Below are 19,828 nucleotides of genomic sequence, written 5' to 3'. Positions count from 1 at the left end.
AACCAATGACTTACCCTTAAAACTTCCCAAAGGCCTGCCTGCGTCTGTCATTGGCCTGCATGAACTCCTTTGCGATGGCTGTCATGTCAGTTTGTTCCAGAATGTCACGGTGAATATGGCAGTTCATCAAGTCATTCAGTCTCTTGTGTCATTGTGGATCGGAGGTATGATTTCAGTCGACGAAGTGTGGAAAACAAACGCTCTGCTGATGCCGAGAGCACGAAGGCCAAAAGCCAGGGCACCGAGGCCATAAAATAAAACAATGATTTTAAGTTCATGTCTATAATGAATTTAATTTAAGGACTAATGACTCTTCTGAGGAAGATTGGAGTCCCGGTCAAAACTATCAAGCAGGTAAAGAAACATCTACAATATTATGTCTGAAGATAAGAAAATATTGAACACATCTAAACTTATCAATCCATCACTCACTTCAAAAATTGTAAAACTTAAACCTATATCCTCCCATAATTTTTGTTCAGTTGACACCGAATGTGCAAGAGCATCTTCAGACTGTACTACTATGCAGATTTTTGATTAATCAAAATTGAGCCTGGAGTCCATCAAAATGTTCGACTGTAAATGGAACATATACTAGCATGCAGGCTACTGATTAACCCATAAGAGCCTAGTCTGGTTAACACCAGACCATATCACAAGTGAAATATGGTCTGGAATCCGCCTATTGAATTTCTCGTAGGGGAGGTGTGGTTTACGATTGTCAACGGCTGTTTATTGGACGTTGCGAATGTCTATCATTTGGCGTATACGTAGCCCATGGCCAATCATGGCAGTTGTACCCGGTGACGTAGTTAGAGCGACGAAGAAGACGAAGAGGCGAAGAAGAGAAGGAAGGAGAAAGAGAAGGCAAAACAAAAATAGGAAAACAATGGCACCGAACGATTACTGCCATTTGTGCAAGACAAAGCTTGATCAAAAGTTTGGTTCGTATTGCTCGCCGCCATGTTAAATGTGATCTGTAAACAGTCCCAAATAAACTACAAGCTTCCGTTTGTCGAGTAGTATGCGTCACCGTCTTTCCACCCCTCCCCACTCTCTGATTGGCTCCCTAACTCAGGCGAGCCTTTAGACCATAGTTTCCATGCTGTCTTTTCAGATCGGAACGATTGTGCAAAGCAGCATGGGATTTCCTAGGCTAATAAGAGCACAGACCGATTTCTCAATCAAGGAAAATTATTGAGGAAATAAAATGAACTAAATAGACGACAAAGAAAACTTTTATTTTTTAAAACAGCACTTTCATGTCTCAAGATCTGAAATATTAAATTGCAAATTTGCAGAACACTGCAACGCTATTACACTGTTAACCCGAAAGTTCATTCTATGCAAACAGTTTGAGTAAATTCCACTTTTAAAGATTAGTTTTATTGCATTACTTAAACAGTATGAGTATATGAAGAGTATATGAGACAGTCATTGGGTGTACTCATTTTTGTAATTTAAACAAACTAAAACTATCATGTTTTACCTCAGGCCACAGTGCTGCCCTGTTGTGATCGGCTCAAAACTCAAGACAAGTTGAGTTGACGGCTACAGAGGAAGTTGCGACATTTTCTAATTTACACAGAGCAATTTAAAGTATCTGCACTTTTGACAGCAAGCTAATTAGCATGTTAGCGGCTACAGTCGGTACTCGGCACGTTAAAAGTGGGTCAACGTTGTAACGACATAACGCTACTGTACAAGCAATGCTTATTTAACGGTAACAAACTTAAGCCCTATATGTTGAAATTCCTGTCTTATTCGTTCGTTAAGTTATCACACAGTCTTACCTCAGTCAACTTCTTCCCTCCTTCTGTGAAAATTCAACGTCTCAGACGCGGACACAAGTGGGCGGGAGATGCGTTTGATTAAGTCTTCTGATTGGCTGGTGATAGATTGGTGGGCGGGGGATGCGTTTGATTAAGTCTCCTGATTGGCTGGTGATAGATTGGTGTCATTATAGCGCTTCGGAGCGGTTCATGCCAGGCTCGAGTCCGCTCAACGTCAAAAAATATTGGTTTAGCCTATTTTTTAAATAATTTTCAAAAATAATTTTCAAAAAGTTACCCAGGTCACGACCCCCCTTCAGGAATTCCTGAAGGTGCGGCGGCAAAAATCAAGGTGCGGTGGCCCGCCGCAGCCAATTGTACATAGCGGAAACACTGCATGAGGGACTCGGCCCATCAGCGTGCTCGTCCAGTCAGCCAGGAAATCATGCATGTTACCCAGACAGGTTCTGGAGGCTTGGGTTCTTCAAGGTGTGCATAATAGGTGCCATACTGTATGCTGAAGCCACACGGGTGATACTCTCCATCGTAGGGTGTTGAGTGTATACGCCGGTACACTGCCAGAAAAATGAGGCTAGAGGCTGAGATACAAAATTCTAGAAGTGTTGTGGCATGGTGTACTGGAGCCCTTCTGTTGCATCCACTTTTTGACGAAGTATTCTGTCAGGGAGCGGTGGGAGACAGATGCAAGTGCAGAAGTATTTATTAAAAACACTGTGTCTATCAGGTAAACACACAGGCAAACAATCCAAATCGACAGGCAATCTCAAGAACGGGAAACAAGCAAAAGGTCGGGTGAGGTATGAACAGACGATCACAGGCAAAGAGAACAACGAAAACTAGGAACAGGCACAGCAATCAGAAAACCAGGAAATCTAGCACGGGGAAATAAGGCTTGGTAATGTGCACTGCATGTGAGAGTCTGCTTGGTGCGCATGCAGGCCGGAGCGCATCCCAGAGTCCTTCTGGTGCACCAAAGTGTGCAGGACGGACAGTGATGTATTACTTAAAGACCAAAAGAGGCATGAACTGTCAAAAAAAGCATTTTAATTTTGCAAATATATAATTTTCACACACACACACACACACACACACACACACACACACACACACACACACACAGTTAAACAAATGAGACAAAAATAGTATACTTGGTCATTTATTAATTGAGGAAAATGATCCAATATTACATATCTGTGAGTGGCAAAAGTATGTGAACCTTTGCTTTCAGTATCTGGTGTGACCCCCTTGTGCAGCAATAACTGCAACTAAACATTTCCGGTAACTGTTGATCAGTCCTGCACACCAGCTTGGAGGAATTTTAGCCCGTTCCCCCGTACAGAACAGCTTCAACTCTGGGATGTTGGTGGGTTTCCTCACATGAACTGCTCGCTTCAGGTCCTTCCACAACATTTTAATTGGCTTAAGGTCAGGACTTTGACTTGGCCATTCCAGAACATTAACTTTATTCTTCTTTAACCATTCTTTGGTAGAACAACTTGTGTGCTTAGGGTCATTGTCTTGCTGCATGACCCACCTTCTCTTGAGATTCAGTTCATGGACAGATGTCCTGACATTTTCCTTTAGAATCCTCTGGTATGATTCAGAATTCATTGTTCCATCAATAATGGCAAGCTGTCCTGGCCCAGATGCAGCAAAACAGGCCCAAACCATGATACTACCACCACCATGTTTTACAGATGGGATAAGGTTCTTATGCTGGAATGCAGTGTTTTCCTTTCTCCAAACATAACGCTTCTCATTTCAACCAAAAAGTTCTATTTTGGTCTCATCTGTCCACAAAACATTTTTCCATTAGCCTTCTGGCTTGTCCACGTGATCTTTAGCAAACTGCAGACGAGCAGCAATGTTCTTTTTTGAGAGCAGTGGCTTTTTTCTTGCAACCCTGCCATGCACACCATTGTTGTTCAGTGTTCTCCTTATGGTTGACTCATGAACATTAACATTAGCCAATGTGAGAGAGGCCTTCAGTTGCTTAGAAGTTACTCTGGGGTCCTTTGTGACCTCGCCGACTATTACACATCTTGCTCTTGGAGTGATCTTTGTTGGTCAACCACTCCTGGGGAGGGTAACAATGGTTTTGAATTTCCTCCATTTGTACACAATCTGACTGACTGTGGATTGGTGGAATCCAAACTCTTTAGAGATGGTTTTGTAACCTTTTCCAGCCTGATGAGCATCAACAACACTTTTTCTGAGGTCCTTAGAAATCTTCTTTGGTCATGTCATGATACACTTCCACAAACGTGTTGTGAAGATCAGACTTTGATAGATCCCTGTTCTATAAATAAAGCAGGGCACCCACTCACACCTGATTGTCATCCCATTGATTGAAAACACCTGACTCTAATTTCACCTTCAAATTAACTGCTAATCCTAGAGGTTCACATACTTTTGCCAATCAGAGATATGTAATATTGAATCATTTTCCTCAATAAATAAATGACCGAGTATAATATGTTTGTCTCATTTGTTTAACTGGGTTTTCTTTATCTACTTTTAGGACTCGTGTGAAAATCTGATGATGTTTTAGGTCATATGTACACAGAAATATAGGAAATTCTAAAGGATTCTCAAACTTTCAAGCACCACTGTAGTCTAGCAAGGTTACAGTCCACAGAATGAGGCAGTCATGGCAGCACTACTTGTACCGGGATATAAATATGAAAAGTTACCTCCCTGCATTCAGTCACATAGAAATACATCAGCTGTTCACTATTCCCTCGCTGTTTATCAGTGCCATCAGTATTATCTTTCCCCCTCCACTTTTTTGTTCGAGAAATGGATTTTTTTTTTCTTATAAACTTTTAATGAAATAATCTCCAGCCAGGGGCAGCTTCAAGTCTTACTCGCTATGTGGAGCTTCTGTGTCTTGAGCCCAAATGATATCAGAGCATTGCTGGAAACAATCGGGGGGATTTTCCTGATTGGTTAAAATATTTGCAATGGCGGCCTCCATGAAATCATCCATTCTGCATAGAAACTGACTTTTGGAGATGGATATCTTATTTGTGTGAGCTCCTTATTTTCAATTATTCACATGAATCGTTAGTTTATATCATAATCTATCTTCATAACTGTATTTTAAAAATGGGTTTTCTTTTCTTTTAAGATTTCATCACCTGAAACAAGTGTCCAGTGGAAAGCAGAAAATCAGTAAACATGTATGAATTTGGAAACATAAAGCCAAAAATTCTGTATTTGGATGTTACAATAAAATTGTTCACTTACATGGTTACAGTTAAAATGTTCAGTTAAGACACTCAATAGAGAGGCCTCTGCAGTACAGTTTATTAGAAAATCATTTCTTTGTTTAACGAAGAAAACATAATAGGCAGTCACAGCTTCTATTTTTTTTCATTTTGATTATAAACTGTAACATAAATCCTCTGTAATATCCTTCTACATATGGAAATGTACTGAACATGTAAAATTTCATGCATGCAGGTTATCTGGAACCTGAGACTTTTTTGGTTCTGGGGGAAAAAAATAGATTTTTTGTTTGGGGGAAAAACAGATTTTAATGGAAACAGTTTTAGAAATACAAATGTGGTTTAACATGTTTCCACTCTAGTTAATTTCTAAGGAAACTCACATGTACACTCACTGGTCACTTTATTAGGAACAACCATACACCTAGTGTTTTATGCAGTTATCTAATCAGCCAATCACTTGACAGCAGCACAATGCATAAAATCATGCAGATACAAATCAAGAGCTTCAGTTAATGTTCACTTCATACATAAGAATGGGGAAAATTGTGATCTCTGTGACTTTCACTGTGGCATGGGTGTTGGTGCCAGATGGACTGGTTTGAATATTTCAAAAACTGCTGATCTCCTGGGGGTTTCACACACAACAGAAATTACAGAAATTACAGAGATCTAGAGATTACACAAAAAGGTACAAAAAAAAAAACAGTGAGTGAGCGACAGTTCTGTGGGTGGAAACACCTTGTTGATAAGAGAGGTCAGAGGAAAATGGCCAGATTGGTTCAAGCTGCCAGGAAGGATATAGAAACTCATAGCAACTCTTTACAATTGTGGTGAGCAGAAAAGCATCTCAGCATGCAACAGCAGAAGACCACATTTGGTTCCACTCCTGCAGCCAAGGTTTTTGTACAGTGCAGTTGGATTTCTTGTCACTGTGGGCGCCAAAGCACAGTAGTATAGTGCAGAGTCTGATACAGCAGCAGAGGAGATGAGCAGATGCACTTTTTTATTCTTTTCATCAACTTCAGCAGAGAGACGTGGTGGGATTGAGTCACTTTTATATCCACTTTGTGATATATAAAGAAGGAAGTCAGGTTTAGATTTTGCATATTGTCTGTACCAGTGCAGGTCGGGTGATGTACTCCTTGATTCATAGCTGCAGGACAGAGTAAGATCACTGCCTTCATCTATAACTGTATGAGTGAAAAGTGGCTTTATTGACTCTGCCATGGAGTCACCTGTCATAGAGAAGAGAACATAATGTTTTTATCATTTCCACCATCAAGCCAGAACGACATAAGTCAGACCCACATTCTGATTTTTCTTCCCACCACACAGACGAATAAATCACTAATTCAACACTGAATATTTCTGCAATAACAAAAGGTCAAAGTTAACTCACCGAGTGAAAGCCACAGACACATGAATATAACAGTGAACATGATGAATGGTCTCAGCTGAGTGAAAGTATTCTTTCTGTACTATGATATGTTCACATCATAAAGGTTCATGAAGCTCCAGCCCACAGCACCACATGACAGTGTCACCATTGTTACTGACAGATTGTTGATTCTTACTGAAGCATCCTGGCTTTACATTCAGCCTCACATGGGGAACCTGTCTTCAACTCCGACTGTCAGCAGAATTCATGGAATTAAGAAAAATCAATCATTCTATTCTGTAAAAATATAATCTAATCAATACATTATTAAATGTTAAATTTCCTGTAATATTTGTTTTTATAAGTGGTTTTGTTGCATTTGGGGTTTTGGCCTGATCAGAATTTGCTGTGAATAAACACAAATCATGATAAATAATTTACAATAACAAGTTATTATTACTATGATTATAATATAGTTGACTTATTGACTTTGTAATCACAAAGCCTGTTATTTCACTGAGGTGAGGAACAAACCAGCTGCTGCTCTTGGTACCAGCAAGCCATAAGAGGTGTGATGCATTTTGTGAAGTTTGCTGGATCGAGTGAAGGTTGCAGAGCGAGAGAAACTGGGTGTTTAATTTCCTTTGTGCTTCTTATTTCCTCCCTGTAGCCTCATCTGCTCCCTGGCCTACCTGTCCTCTTTTTCTTATTGATTATTTTTTATTCATTTGCCTCATATGATTTTAATATCATTATTCTGCTTAATAAACATGAAAATAAAAAAAAAACATACCTCATGGTTGCTATTTGTCATTTAAACACTCAACTGTGTAAGCAAAATAAAGTATTTACATTATCCAATCACAAACACCTCCATTCCAAGTGAACCTGTCCAGAGCCCATTTTATTCACTGCAGCTGTAATGAGCTTGTCCATGCTCCAGAAAAATATATTACAGGTCACACATTATTAAGAAATTGTATTTATAACCTGACTGCAATTTCAATTTTCTTCATTAACGCAGAGAAACAAGTCATTTTGTTGATTATGAGTTGACAGTTACACTATTCAGTTTGACTTGAATAATCAGATTTGTTGAAGCTCCAAAGATTGGAACACAACTGGAATAAGATCTCACATCTGTACAATAACCCCCCCATGCATTATATATAAAAGTACTATGCATATCTGATAGAAGAGAGTCTGTGTTATTGTGAAAACTAGGATTCATAATCAAAGAAGTTGAAATCTCTCAGGGATGTGAGCAGGCTCCTAGTACTTTGGCCCACAATAAGATAACTGACGATGCCATCTTGTGGAGAATAGTGAAAGCCTTCAACACACCAAGTTGCCTTTTTTTTTTTTTTTGCTTGTTTTATTTTCTTTAAATGAACTGTGTCCCAGTTTACCCTGAAAAAAAAGTGTTGCTGGGAAAAATAAGTCTTTTTTTAAATTCCAAAATCATTATAGCAAGTTGTAATTTGCAAAACATAACTTTATGCAACTCCTGAACATGAACAGATCCTTTGCTAAATCACTCAAGTTAAGAATTGGTCTCAACCACACACTCTGTGGACTTTCTGTAAAGCTTTCTACCTAATGTAACAGTACGCTCTACCTAATGTTCAGTGAGCTAATGTTCAGTACCTAATGTTCAGTGAGCTCTGCTCGTAAGGGGCAAGGCCAAAAACCAACACTGAACACCTGTGACGTTCAATCCCTCAGGTCAGGGGCGTATCAAGCTTTCCAAAAGTGGGGGTGTTCTGGAATGGGGAAGCCATGTACACTGTGATGTACTGTCAATGACCGATATGGAACTTTTTCATACCCATGGTCCATGGATGCAAATGAAAGGGAGGACAGCAGAAAGCCTATAAATCCAGTTGACTCCAGCCAAGTTCTGCATTTCATGCAGAGATCTATCATGTTGGGTTTTGGTGTTGTTACTGCCAGGGCTATGTAATTATTCAGTAAGTGAAGGCAAAAAGTATTGAGTGATAATTCTAGGTAACAGGATAGTGTTCTATAACAGAGATGTCAGTATTGCTGCCTACACTGGTATACACTGATATAAACAAAACCAAAAACTTCACATAGCCCAAGAAGTCATACACAGTGTATAGATCATACACCATCATGCATAACAGTTTGGACTGGGATCGCTTTGTGTGAGCAGGAGGCATGGCTAATCAGTTCATGTTGGAGAAGCGCAGCATCCTGGAAGGACCTCTTTAGTATAGCATTCAAATAAGATGGGGCAGTTCCTGCTTTTAATGTCTTTAATTATTCAAACTCGTGTACAAAACTTGTTTGCATCATGCATTACATCAGGTTTAATGCATAAAGTTTGAAAATGATGCAATAGACTACACATACAACAAACACTTAATGGCCAAATAACATTACTGTACAACATTTATTGAACATTCATTCGATTTGAAATGCCTTTAAATCTCAATTGAAAAACTCTTCTAAAAAGTGATAAACAGTAATAATGCATGAAAAGTAGACTTGGTACAAACACACACACTCGTAATAAAAAACTTGCCTCAACTGACTTTACAACTAGTAACCACTACTATTTAACATCACTGTCAACAAATCCCGACAACCTTACTTTACCCTGACACACTATTTGTGTTTGAAACAACCAAATGTGTTTTTTCTTTGCTCCTTATAAGAAACAAATTGTTGAGCAATCATTTGTCTGTCCAACAGGTCAAGGTTGTTCTTCTGAACATGACACACAGCTACACTATTAAGACGTGTTTGTGTCATGCTACTTCGCAGCCATGGTTTCAGCCTTCTTAGAACAGATCATTCATACATTACTCACTTTTTAATATTATACAGACATTTAAGTGCACATGTCAAGCAAACCTATCCAAGTTGCTTTGGATAAAAGTGTCTGCTGCTACTAAGTATAATGTAATGGAACTTAACATTTTTGGATGACATAAGAGCAGTAATATAATCAATGTAGGTTCATATAATCAATCAAGGTTTTGGAGGTTGTTGATATAGACATGCATCATTAAAATGGTGTACCCCTACTTAAAAACCAAAACGTTAGCCACTCCTGTGAGATTGAGGAGGACTCAATATGGTTCTACAAAATAGCTTAATTATCCCCAACGTGATCACACAAAAGCCTAAAAACATGTTCTACTTCTCCATGTACTCAGGGACCTCGTGGCGCAACGGTAGCGCGTCTGACTCCAGATCAGAAGGCTGCGTGTTCAAATCACGTCGAGGTCAAGCTTATTTGGACCTTCCGGCAAGATGGCGTGCTGAGTAGTCGCGCATTTGGTATGCTCTGCAAGCCTAGTCCTAAATTGCAACAAAATTAAAATATTCTCCCAACGTTTACCTCGTTTTTAGTCAGCCGAAGCCAGAAAAATGATGTTCGAGGAAGTTAAAGCCTCGGGAAGTGAAATAAAGTCGACGCTGGAAATAGGGGCCAAGGTGAGCCTAGCATCGGCTAACGAAGCTAACGTTAACGTTTGCCAAGAAGAAACAGAGGATATGGAGGCAACTTGCTCTGTGGTAAGAAGAAGACAACACAGCCCTCCATCCAATGTCACTGTCTCTGCTAAGAAACAGAAGGGAATGCCGAAACTACAGCCGGAATTCGTGTCTAATGTGGACGTCCTAGCTGCTATCCAGAACTTAACGGCATTAGTAGAGGACTTCGGTGCACAGCTAAAACAGAACAACATCATGATAGCTAATGTCGCAAAGGCAGCGGAGTTTAACGCTGCGAACATCAAAGAGGGACAAGAAAAGACTAAAGTGCTTGAAAATGCGGTGCGGGAGCTTCAGAAGGAGAATTTGGAGCTGAAAGAAAAAACTGAGGAATTGGAGCGATATCAAAGAAGATGGAACCTCCGTCTAAATGGGCTCCCCGAAACTGAGGGCGAGAATACCCGACAGGAGGTAGCAGAGCTAATAACAAGGATGATACCAGAATGGTCACACAAAATGGACATAATTCTGGACACTGTTCACAGACTGGGGAAACCGAAACCAGGAAAGACTCGTCAGATCATCTTACAATTCACCTCAAGAACCCACCGCGACGCACTTTGGAAACAAGCGAAGGACGACAGGGTGTGCGCCGAGAGGAAGGTACGCTTCAAAGAGGACCTCACCACAGTGGAATGAGATGCTCGCAACGCACTCTGGCCAAAGATTGAAAGAGCGAGACAGCAGGGAATGAAGGCATTCTTCAGAGGACCCTTCGGATTCATCAACGGACAACGCATTCAGGAATAGGAAAGGTGATTGGGTATACCAGCTGACTACGATAAAATGTAAAGGGAGGAAAATGTTTATTAGGGGCGTTGCTGAAGTTAAAAACTTACCGTTACTTTTGACGGCAGGTGCTTGATTTAAAGCCACTAGAGTAGCCTGTTTGGCTCTTTTATTTTATTTTTTTGTCCATCGTTCTTTTATTTATGTCGTTGTTTACCACAGAAGTTTCAGTTACATCTCTAAATGTAAGGGGTCTTAAAGACAACACGGAAAGGAAAGCTTTGTTTTTGTTTTGCAAAGGGCAGAAAAATAGTTTCACGTTTATGCAGGAGACACATTCTATGAGGGAGGATGAAACGTTTTGGACACAACAATGGGGAGAAAAGATTTTTTTCAGTCATGGCACAGAACGGTCAGGAGGAGTGGCAATTTTGCTAAATAACTGTTCTGGGAAACACTTGTATGTGAAGGCAGACGAACATGGACATTGGTTGATTGCAGTGATGGACTCAGTAAGTAAGTAAGTAAGTAAGCTTAATTTGTATAGCACATTTAAACACAGCATGCACTGACCAAAGTGCTGTACAGAGTCAGTATTAAAAGACAAATGATCAAAAAGAAAAATAAAAAGAAATAAATAAAATAAAACTATAATGATAACAACAATAACAATAAGCTGATGGTTAGGGAAAGGCCAAGGAATAGAGATGGGTTTTTAACCTAGATTTAAAGGCAGAGATGGAGGGAGCAGATCTAATGTCCGGTGGGAGCTGATTCCAGAGACGTGGAGCAGCAACAGAAAAAGCTCTGTCACTTCTCTGCTTCAGCCGCAAGCGAGGTACATGAAGAAGCCCTGTGTTAGAGGATCTTAGAGACCTTTGGACTGAGTGGGGCTGTAAAAGGTCATTGATGTAGGCTGGGGCCAGCCCACTGAGTGCTTTAAAAACAAATAATAAGACTTTAAATTGTATTCTGAAAAAGACTGGGAGCCAGTGCAAGGACGCCAGAATGGGAGTGATGTGCTCACGTCTCCTGGTGCCAGTTAACAGACGTGCAGCTGCGTTTTGGACCAGCTGTAAACGTCTAAGTGAGGTTTGAGGGAGGCCAAGATAAAGGGAATTGCAGTAATCCAGTCGTGATGTGATAAAAGCATGGATGACTATTTCAAGATCGTTATGAGATAGGAAGGATTTGAGGCGAGAAATCACTCTGAGTTGGTAAAAACTATTTTTGAGTCACTTAAATGACTCAAGGCTCATTTTGCTGAATGTGTATGGGTACAACAACAGACAGAAGAATTTGGACTTGTTAAAAGACATGACAAACGAAATAGAGAGATGCAAACTATCTTACCAATGTGAAAATGTATTAATAGGAGGGGATCTTAATTTGGTAAATGATGAATGGTTGGATAGGTCTCCCCCAAGAGGCCATACTTATTCACCGAATAAGACATTTCAAGAATTCTGCCATTCAAATGCGCTACAAGACGCCTGGAGGCACTACAATGGTAACAAAGTACAATTTTCTTGGTTTCAACCAAATGGGAGTCATCTGTCTAGGTTGGATTACTGGTTGCTATCAGACCCTCTTTTAGGACTGGTGTCTGATGTAAGAATGTCAGCAGCTCCATTAACAGATCATTCAGTTATCTCTCTGGTACTAAAACCCCCTGAACCACAATTTCATTCTAAGGGTTATTGGAAATTCAACTCAGAGTTACTTTCACATGATTGTTACTGTACGGATGTCAAGCAACTTATAAAAGAAGTTATGGATATGGAGGATTTTTCCTCATACATACTGAAATGGGAATTCTGTAAGTATAAAATAAGACAATATTCAATCGCTTACAGTAAAAATCTTAAAAAGTCTCAAAGACAAGAGGAACTGCAGCTCATTAAGGAGCTGAATGCCACATGCAACAAGCCCACACTTACAGATAATGATAAACAACGTCTATTGACTCTGCAGACAAAGTTGGATGATATGTATGCAAGAAAAGCCAAGGGTGCTTGTGTTAGATCTCGGGCTAGGTGGATAGAAGAGGGGGAAAAAAACTCAGCATATTTTTGTCGCCTTGAAAAAACCAGACAGCAAAGGAATGAAATACAATCTTTACTGATTGATAATAACCTATGCAAGGATCAAAGGGTTATTTCTAAAGAGATTCTAACCTTCTATAGCCAACTGTATACTTCCAAGTTCTCAGAGAACGAGACACTCACTTTCTTTGAAGGTATTAAACACCACATTCCACAAATTACAGAAGTATTCAGGGACACTTGTGATGGAGAGTTACAGATTCAAGAAATGGATGCAGTTATCAGTAAAATTAAAATTAACAAATCCCCAGGGGTTGATGGCTTAACTGCCAATTTCTACAAACATTTTTGGCCAGACATGCACCATTTTCTTTTCCATACATTCCTTGAAATATTAAACAGCCACACACTTTCCCCATCCATGAAACAAGGTATTATAATACTAATTCCCAAACCAGGGAAAAATTCACTGGTTTTAGATAATAGAAGACCTACGGTATTACACTTCTCACAACAGACTACAAGATTTTAACTTATGTTTTTGCAAACCGTCTTAAAACAGGTATTGAACAATGTGTTAGTGAGTCTCAGTCAGGCTTTATGAAGAATAGATCTATTCATAATAACATCAGGTTAATTCTGGACATTATAGATTACAGTGATATGATAGAAAATGAAGGTTTTATACTGTTTCTAGATTTTTTCAAAGCATTTGATACTTTAGAACATAACTTCCTCTTTCAGTCTCTTGAATACTTTGGTTTTGGGAATGGATTCTGTAATTTTGTCAAGACATGTTACAAGGACATAAATAGTGTGGTTGCTCTACCCAGCGGAACAACCACACGTTTTCCAATTCAAGTAGGGGTAAGACAAGGCTGTCTTATTAGCCCATACCTATTTATCTTGGCAGTAGAAATGTTGGCTATTCATATTAAAAATTACACAGAACTAACAGCACTCCGTGTGCTTGATACAGATATAAGTCATAAGTCAATTAGCGGATGACACAACAATTTTTCTGAAGGATAAACATCAAATCCCAGTGGCGATTAAAGGGATTGAAATGTTCTCCAAAGCCTCAGGTTTATGCCTTAAAGGAACAGTCCACCGAGGAGGAATAAAACTCACTATTTACAGAAAGCATACATTGTCAAGGACTTTAAAGAGGGGGGGTTAAAAGTTATTGACTTTAACTGTTTAAATGGCATGATTAAACTTAACTGGATTAAGGAGTACTTGAAGAAGAGTGAAGCCTTTTGGTACTGTATACCCAGACTGATCTTTAGTAGAGTTGGTGGCTTGCCTTATCTCCTGTCATGTGACTTTGCCATTTCAAAATTACCAATCAAATTGTCAGACTTTCACCAGCAAGTTCTAATGTACTGGAAACTTATCTACAAGCACAATTTGACACCCCATTCTTCCTCTATTTTGAACAATAGATATGTTACATTGAGTCGTAAATCCTTGTATATAAAAGAATGGAAAGAGAAGAATATTTGTTCCATATTGGATATTTTGGATGATGAAGGGAACAATTTTTCTTATAATACATTTTGTGTTAAGTATGGTTTTACCCCCCCGAAACGACAATTTCATAATGTCATTAAAGCTATCCCTGAAGGTTTGATTAAAACTATCCAAAACTATTTGAAATACGACAGTTTACAACCCAAGTTGCCTGATTTAATTGTGAAAGGTGTGCATCTACTAGATATTAAAAGTACAAACAAGTTTATAAGAGAATGCTTACGAGAAGAGTTTCAACTGGTGAGACCAATAAGAAATACAACTTCTTTTACTGAAAGCCAGTTAGTCTCACTCAGAACTAAATATTTGAAGTTCCCAATTCCACCAAAAGCAAAAGAGGTGCATTTTAAAACCATTAATAACATATATCCATCAAAAGAATTGCTACACCACAGATTTAATATTGATTTAGAGCTATGTGTGTTCTGTAAGAAAGAAATAGATGCAACTGTACACATTTTCAGTGATTGTTTGGGAACACAAAGTTTTTGGGTTGCTGTGAAGAACTGGTTGGCAATATCTGGACCTAGACTTACAGCTGAAGAAATTCTTTTTGGCGCCACAAGGAGAAACTCAGAAGAGAATTACATGGTGAATGTTGTTATCATTTTAGGTAAATTCTTTATTCATAAAACCAGATATCTAAAAACGTTCCCTCACTTTATAGTATTTAAAACAGAATTTAATACATACTGGAATTCACTTAATAAAATGACAAGTAAGAAAGCAATTGTCCTTAAAAATATTATCTGCAATTTTATCTAACAGCCCTTGTACATGTAGAAATGAAATTACTGTCCTATTTGTATTGTCTGTGGTAGTTGTGTTAGTACAAAGAGACTTGGCTATGTAGATGGCAGTGTTTTTTTTTCTTTCTTTGTTCTTTTCTTTCTCTTTCTTTCTTTGTTTTGTGTTTGTCTTGTTTGTTTTATGTTTTTTGACTACATGTGAGATGTAATGTTAAGTTCTTTAAAATACTCTTATATGAGCATGTAACATGTACTGGGTTATAATCTTAAGTGTACACATGCTTTGTATTGAGATTGAATTTCAATTAAAAAAAAACTTCTCCACGTACTCGATTGGAATACTAAATACTGGCGTGGTGACACAAACAAGACAGTTTTGGTGACTGAGCGAGTCAGCCAAGTTCGGGTGAGAAAAACTGTTTTGAGTCCGTTGCATGGCTGTTTTTTGTCTAACGTTATGGCAATAGTTTACTTCCTTGTTACACATTTTATAGTAGCTGTATAATTTTCATAATGATGTCATTTTAATCTGACAAAAGTGCGGGGGATGAAATTGTGTTTCAACAAAAGTGGGGGGGATGAAACGCACGCATCCCCCGCAGGTGATTCGCCCCTGATCACAGGTGTTCAGCTGAGGCTTGTGCACTGAAACTCCTCCATATTCCTTGAATAAGTTAATGATATAATGCAATGTAGAGGGTGAAATATCCAAATCCCTTCCTTTATTTCTTTGAGGAACATTTGTTTTTCAACATTTCAATAATTTTCTCACGCATTTGTTGACAAACTGGAAATCCTCAGTGCATCTTTGCTCCTCAAAGACTAGGCCTTTCCTGGATATCGATTTTGTACCAAATCATGAATACAATCACCCAGGGGCGCTGAAATGTCCTTATTTTTGAAAGAAAAGCACTGTTCTTTTCAAGGAAGATCACTTTAAACTAATCAGAAATCCACTCTATACATTGCTAATGTGGTAAATGACTATTCTAGCTGCAAATGTCTGGTTTTTGGTGCAATATCTCCATAGGTGTATAGAGGCCCATTTCCAGCAACTATCACTCCAGTGTTCTAATGGTACAATGTGTTTGCTCATTGCCTCAGAAGGCTAATGGATGATTAGAAAACCCTTGTACAATCATGTTAGCACAGCTGAAAACAGTTGAGCTCTTTAGAGAAGCTATAAAACTGACCTTCCTTTGAGCAGATTGAGTTTCTGGAGCATCACATTTGTGGGGTCGATTAAATGCTCAAAATGGCCAGAAAAATGTCTTGACTATATTTTCTATTCATTTTACAACTTATGGTGGTAAATAAAAGTGTGACTTTTCATGGAAAACACAAAATTGTCTGGGTGACCCCAAACTTTTGAACGGTAGTGTGTATACCGGTACATGTTATTTCACCTCCCTCACTGCCATCACCAGGAACTACCTGCAGGCCAGGGCAATGATAACATTTTAACATAGCCTATGGAAATCCAAAGTTTACACATTATCATCACGCACAGAAATTGCAAAACTAGTTTTAAAACCGCTAAATTCCAACTGTTAAACATAGCGAGAGGCTGGGCTACGTGTGTGTGTGTAAAGTGTAAACCAGTGCATCCTGACTTTCTAACTATGCCTGTGTGTTGCGTGAGCGGCAGTCAGTCAACAACTCTTCACAAAGTTTCCTTATGAAACAATAAGCTCGCTGAAATTATGGCAGGGAACGCCAGATTAAACATTAAAACTGCCTTCTGAGCACTGTATCTACAGGCTACCACCGAAAGAAGGAGGCTACCAGAAAGGCTTCTCTACTCCGTACGATTTTACTTTCACTCCGACATTACTTTGAACAGACTATCAAAAAATTGCAAGGTGATATGATAAAGTAAGGCACAGTTTACTTACAGTCATTGTTTTTTGTTGAAAAAACGATGCAATAGTTTTCTGCCTTTTGGCACCCTTCATCATGCCGTGTTGGGGTCCTGAACTAAGAGGCGCTGTCCCCGATATGCCTGTCAAACTTGTAACCATAGCAACCAAGCTCGAGCTCGCAACCTGTGCAGTCTGCGCAGTTGCAACTATGTCTGTACTGCTGTGCACCTCAATAAACCGAATGGTAATTAGTCTTTTGATTATTCCGTGAGGTTTGCCTTATGCAAAGAAATAAGACAGCATAGACGTTTTTTCCTCCCTATAAGTGGGGGGGACCGAACGAGGTGAATTTAAATCTGGGTGGGACGAATCCCCCCCGTCCCCCCCTCTATCTGCGCCCGTGCAATCACCTGTTGGCATCATCTGTTTCAAATTACATCATTGTTTAATTGTTTTACCCCATCACTAGCCCTAAATTTCCCTGTCCCAACTTTTTTTTTGGAATGTGTTGCAGACGTGAAATGCAGGAATTGATGTATATTAGTAAATGAAATGAAGTTGATCAGGCACATGCTCTCTCTCACAGCTTGTGGTTCCTTGGCTCTGTGGGTGGCTGCAGACCAGTTTGTCTAGCTGAAGGCTGAACACCACTGCTGCCTGAAACATCATGAAAATGAGGAAATAAGAAACTCCACAACTGTATAATTTTTGTGGCTTGTTTGAGATCTGACAATTATTTCTTCACCCACATCTAAAGATTTGCGATATAAGCTAGTATATCCTTATTATTATGGACAGAATATAGGCTATATATCTCATGGATATATAAATTAAATAATCAAACAGCTGGATTTCAGTTGTTGATGGCAAAATGCTGTTGACCGCAGCAGTGATTTCAATACTGCGTTTTTCTGACTTTCTATGATGCTACTTTTCTGGCTGCCAAATATAAATAATCTGTTCAATTGGACATTTGAACTTCTATTTGGAGGGTGGAGAAATGTTTCTTCTTGAACGTATCATGCCTATCCATGTTGGAAAGTCTTAGGCACAGGCTCTAAACCGAGAATATTTAGGGGTGTGATATTTAAATGACGATGATTTACAGATGCTACATTTATCAATGACCGATCAGTCTTATGCCGTGATTTCCTCCGGGTGCTCCGGTTTCCCCCACAGTCCAAAGACATGCAGGTTAGGTTAACTGGTGACTCTAAATTGACCGTAGGTGTGAATGGTTGTCTGTGTCTATGTGTCAGCCCTGTGATGACCTGGCGACTTGTCCAGGGTGTACCCTGCCTTTCGCCCGTAGTCAGCTGGGATAGGCTCCAGCTTGCCCGCGACCCTGTAGAACAGGATAAAGCGGCTAGAGATAATGAGATGAGTATTTGTTTTACTGGCAGCACTGTGACGCATGCAGTTTTATATGTTCACCCCACATGGGTTCTTCAGTTTCTTCCCACCTCCAAAATAAACAAGACTGTAGGAAATTTGCTGGGATAAAATGTCCCTATGTGTGATTGAGCATGTAAAATGGTCTGTACATGGTGCTCTGTCAAGTTATAGTTATGGTAGTTAAGTTATAGGGCCAGTGGCGCAATGGATAACGCGTCTGACTACGGATCAGAAGATTCTAGGTTCGACTCCTTGCTGGCTCGAAAACTTTAAAGGGTGGCATAGTGGTTAGCACTTTTGCCTTACAGCAAGAAGGTTCTGGGTTCGAGCTCAGTGGCTGGTGTGGGCCTTTCTGTGTGGAGTTTATATGTTCTCCCTGTGTCTGCGTGGGTTTCCTCCGGGTGTTCCGGTTTCCCCCACAGTTCAAAGACATGCAGTTAGGTTAACATGGGGTGGCCTTGGGTTGAAGTGCCCTTGAGCAAGGTACCTAACCCCTGACTGCTCCCTGGGCGCTGTCGTGTGGCTGCCCACTGCTCTAGGTGTGTGTGCATGCGTTCAGTGCTTCAGATGGGTTAAATGCAGAGGATAAATTTCACTGTGCTTGAAGTGTGCATGTGACAAATAAAGGTTTCTTCTTCTAAGTTAGCATATAAATAAAAAATTGGTTTGAAAAATAAATATTTGCATATGAATTCTGCTCCAAAAATCACTAAACTTTTCCACCATTATTAGATCGCAGCGATTTACAGGTTAGCGGTGCTGCATGCATGACGTCATGTGCACCAATGCCTTTTTTGTGTCCACATGGACTCTATACTATTCTCTGCAGTGGTGTCCGTTCTTGAAACCAATTCTGTTGAAAGAGACAAAAAGGCTCTTCAAATTCGTCCCCAATCTTTGGTTGGCTGTCTGAGGATGATTTAGAACCTATAGCCACGGAGAAAGAGGGGGACAAATATACAAGCCAAGTTGCTCGTGAAGAAGAAGAGCAACAGGGGGGCAGCCAACATGGCGTCAGTGTAATATGTGATTTGTGGAGCTCCGCAACATGATAAATGAAACCTAATGTGCTGAATTGCTAAATATGCTTAAGGGCTGATTAGAATGAACCTAATTGATAAACTAAATAGCTACTACAAGGACCTCGCTCAGAAACAATTTTTTAATCCTTGTTTTCTTTCATTTTATTCACGGTTATCCAACTAGTGCCTCAAGTTAACCATTCAGTGAACCTGCTAACTAAAGGAGAAGTGAACATAACACTATACGAACTAAACCGACAGGAGTTGGTAAGCATACTTGCTACTTTTTTCAGGTTATCCGTCAATATGGAAACAGAGGAAGGTAGCTGCGCTGTAATGCATTTCTATGCCAGAAAGTCTCTGAGTGAAAAGTTTGAACCAGATGCTTTACAAGACAAAATGGAACAGTGTTTGGTGCCACTACTAGAAACTCTGAAACCATGACCAGCCAAAAGGTCGAAGACACGTGCCAGTGACGAGGATTATAAAGAGGCTGTGCCCATCTCGCTTTTGCTAATAATAATGGAAAGAATTGAAAAGATGCAAGAAGAATCTCTCAAACGG

At 39.6% G+C, this 19,828-nt stretch overlaps 1 protein-coding gene and 2 non-coding genes across 3 annotated transcripts in view; all 3 read left to right on the top strand.

Moving 5' to 3' along the window:
* The window catches only part of LOC132891954 (protein NLRC5-like), an 888,139-nt gene that overhangs the window by 206,892 nt on the left and 661,419 nt on the right, over window positions 1-19,828 (top strand). The window lies entirely within an intron of this gene.
* On the top strand, window positions 9,591-9,662 carry trnaw-cca (transfer RNA tryptophan (anticodon CCA)). The gene has a single exon. It is a non-coding gene; the product is annotated as a tRNA-Trp (tRNA).
* On the top strand, window positions 18,433-18,505 carry trnar-acg (transfer RNA arginine (anticodon ACG)). Its single transcript has one exon. It is a non-coding gene; the product is annotated as a tRNA-Arg (tRNA).

This window comes from Neoarius graeffei, chromosome 1 (assembly GCF_027579695.1).
Source record: "Neoarius graeffei isolate fNeoGra1 chromosome 1, fNeoGra1.pri, whole genome shotgun sequence".
Lineage (NCBI taxonomy): Eukaryota > Metazoa > Chordata > Actinopteri > Siluriformes > Ariidae > Neoarius > Neoarius graeffei.
This window is presented reverse-complemented; position numbering and strand designations above follow the sequence as displayed.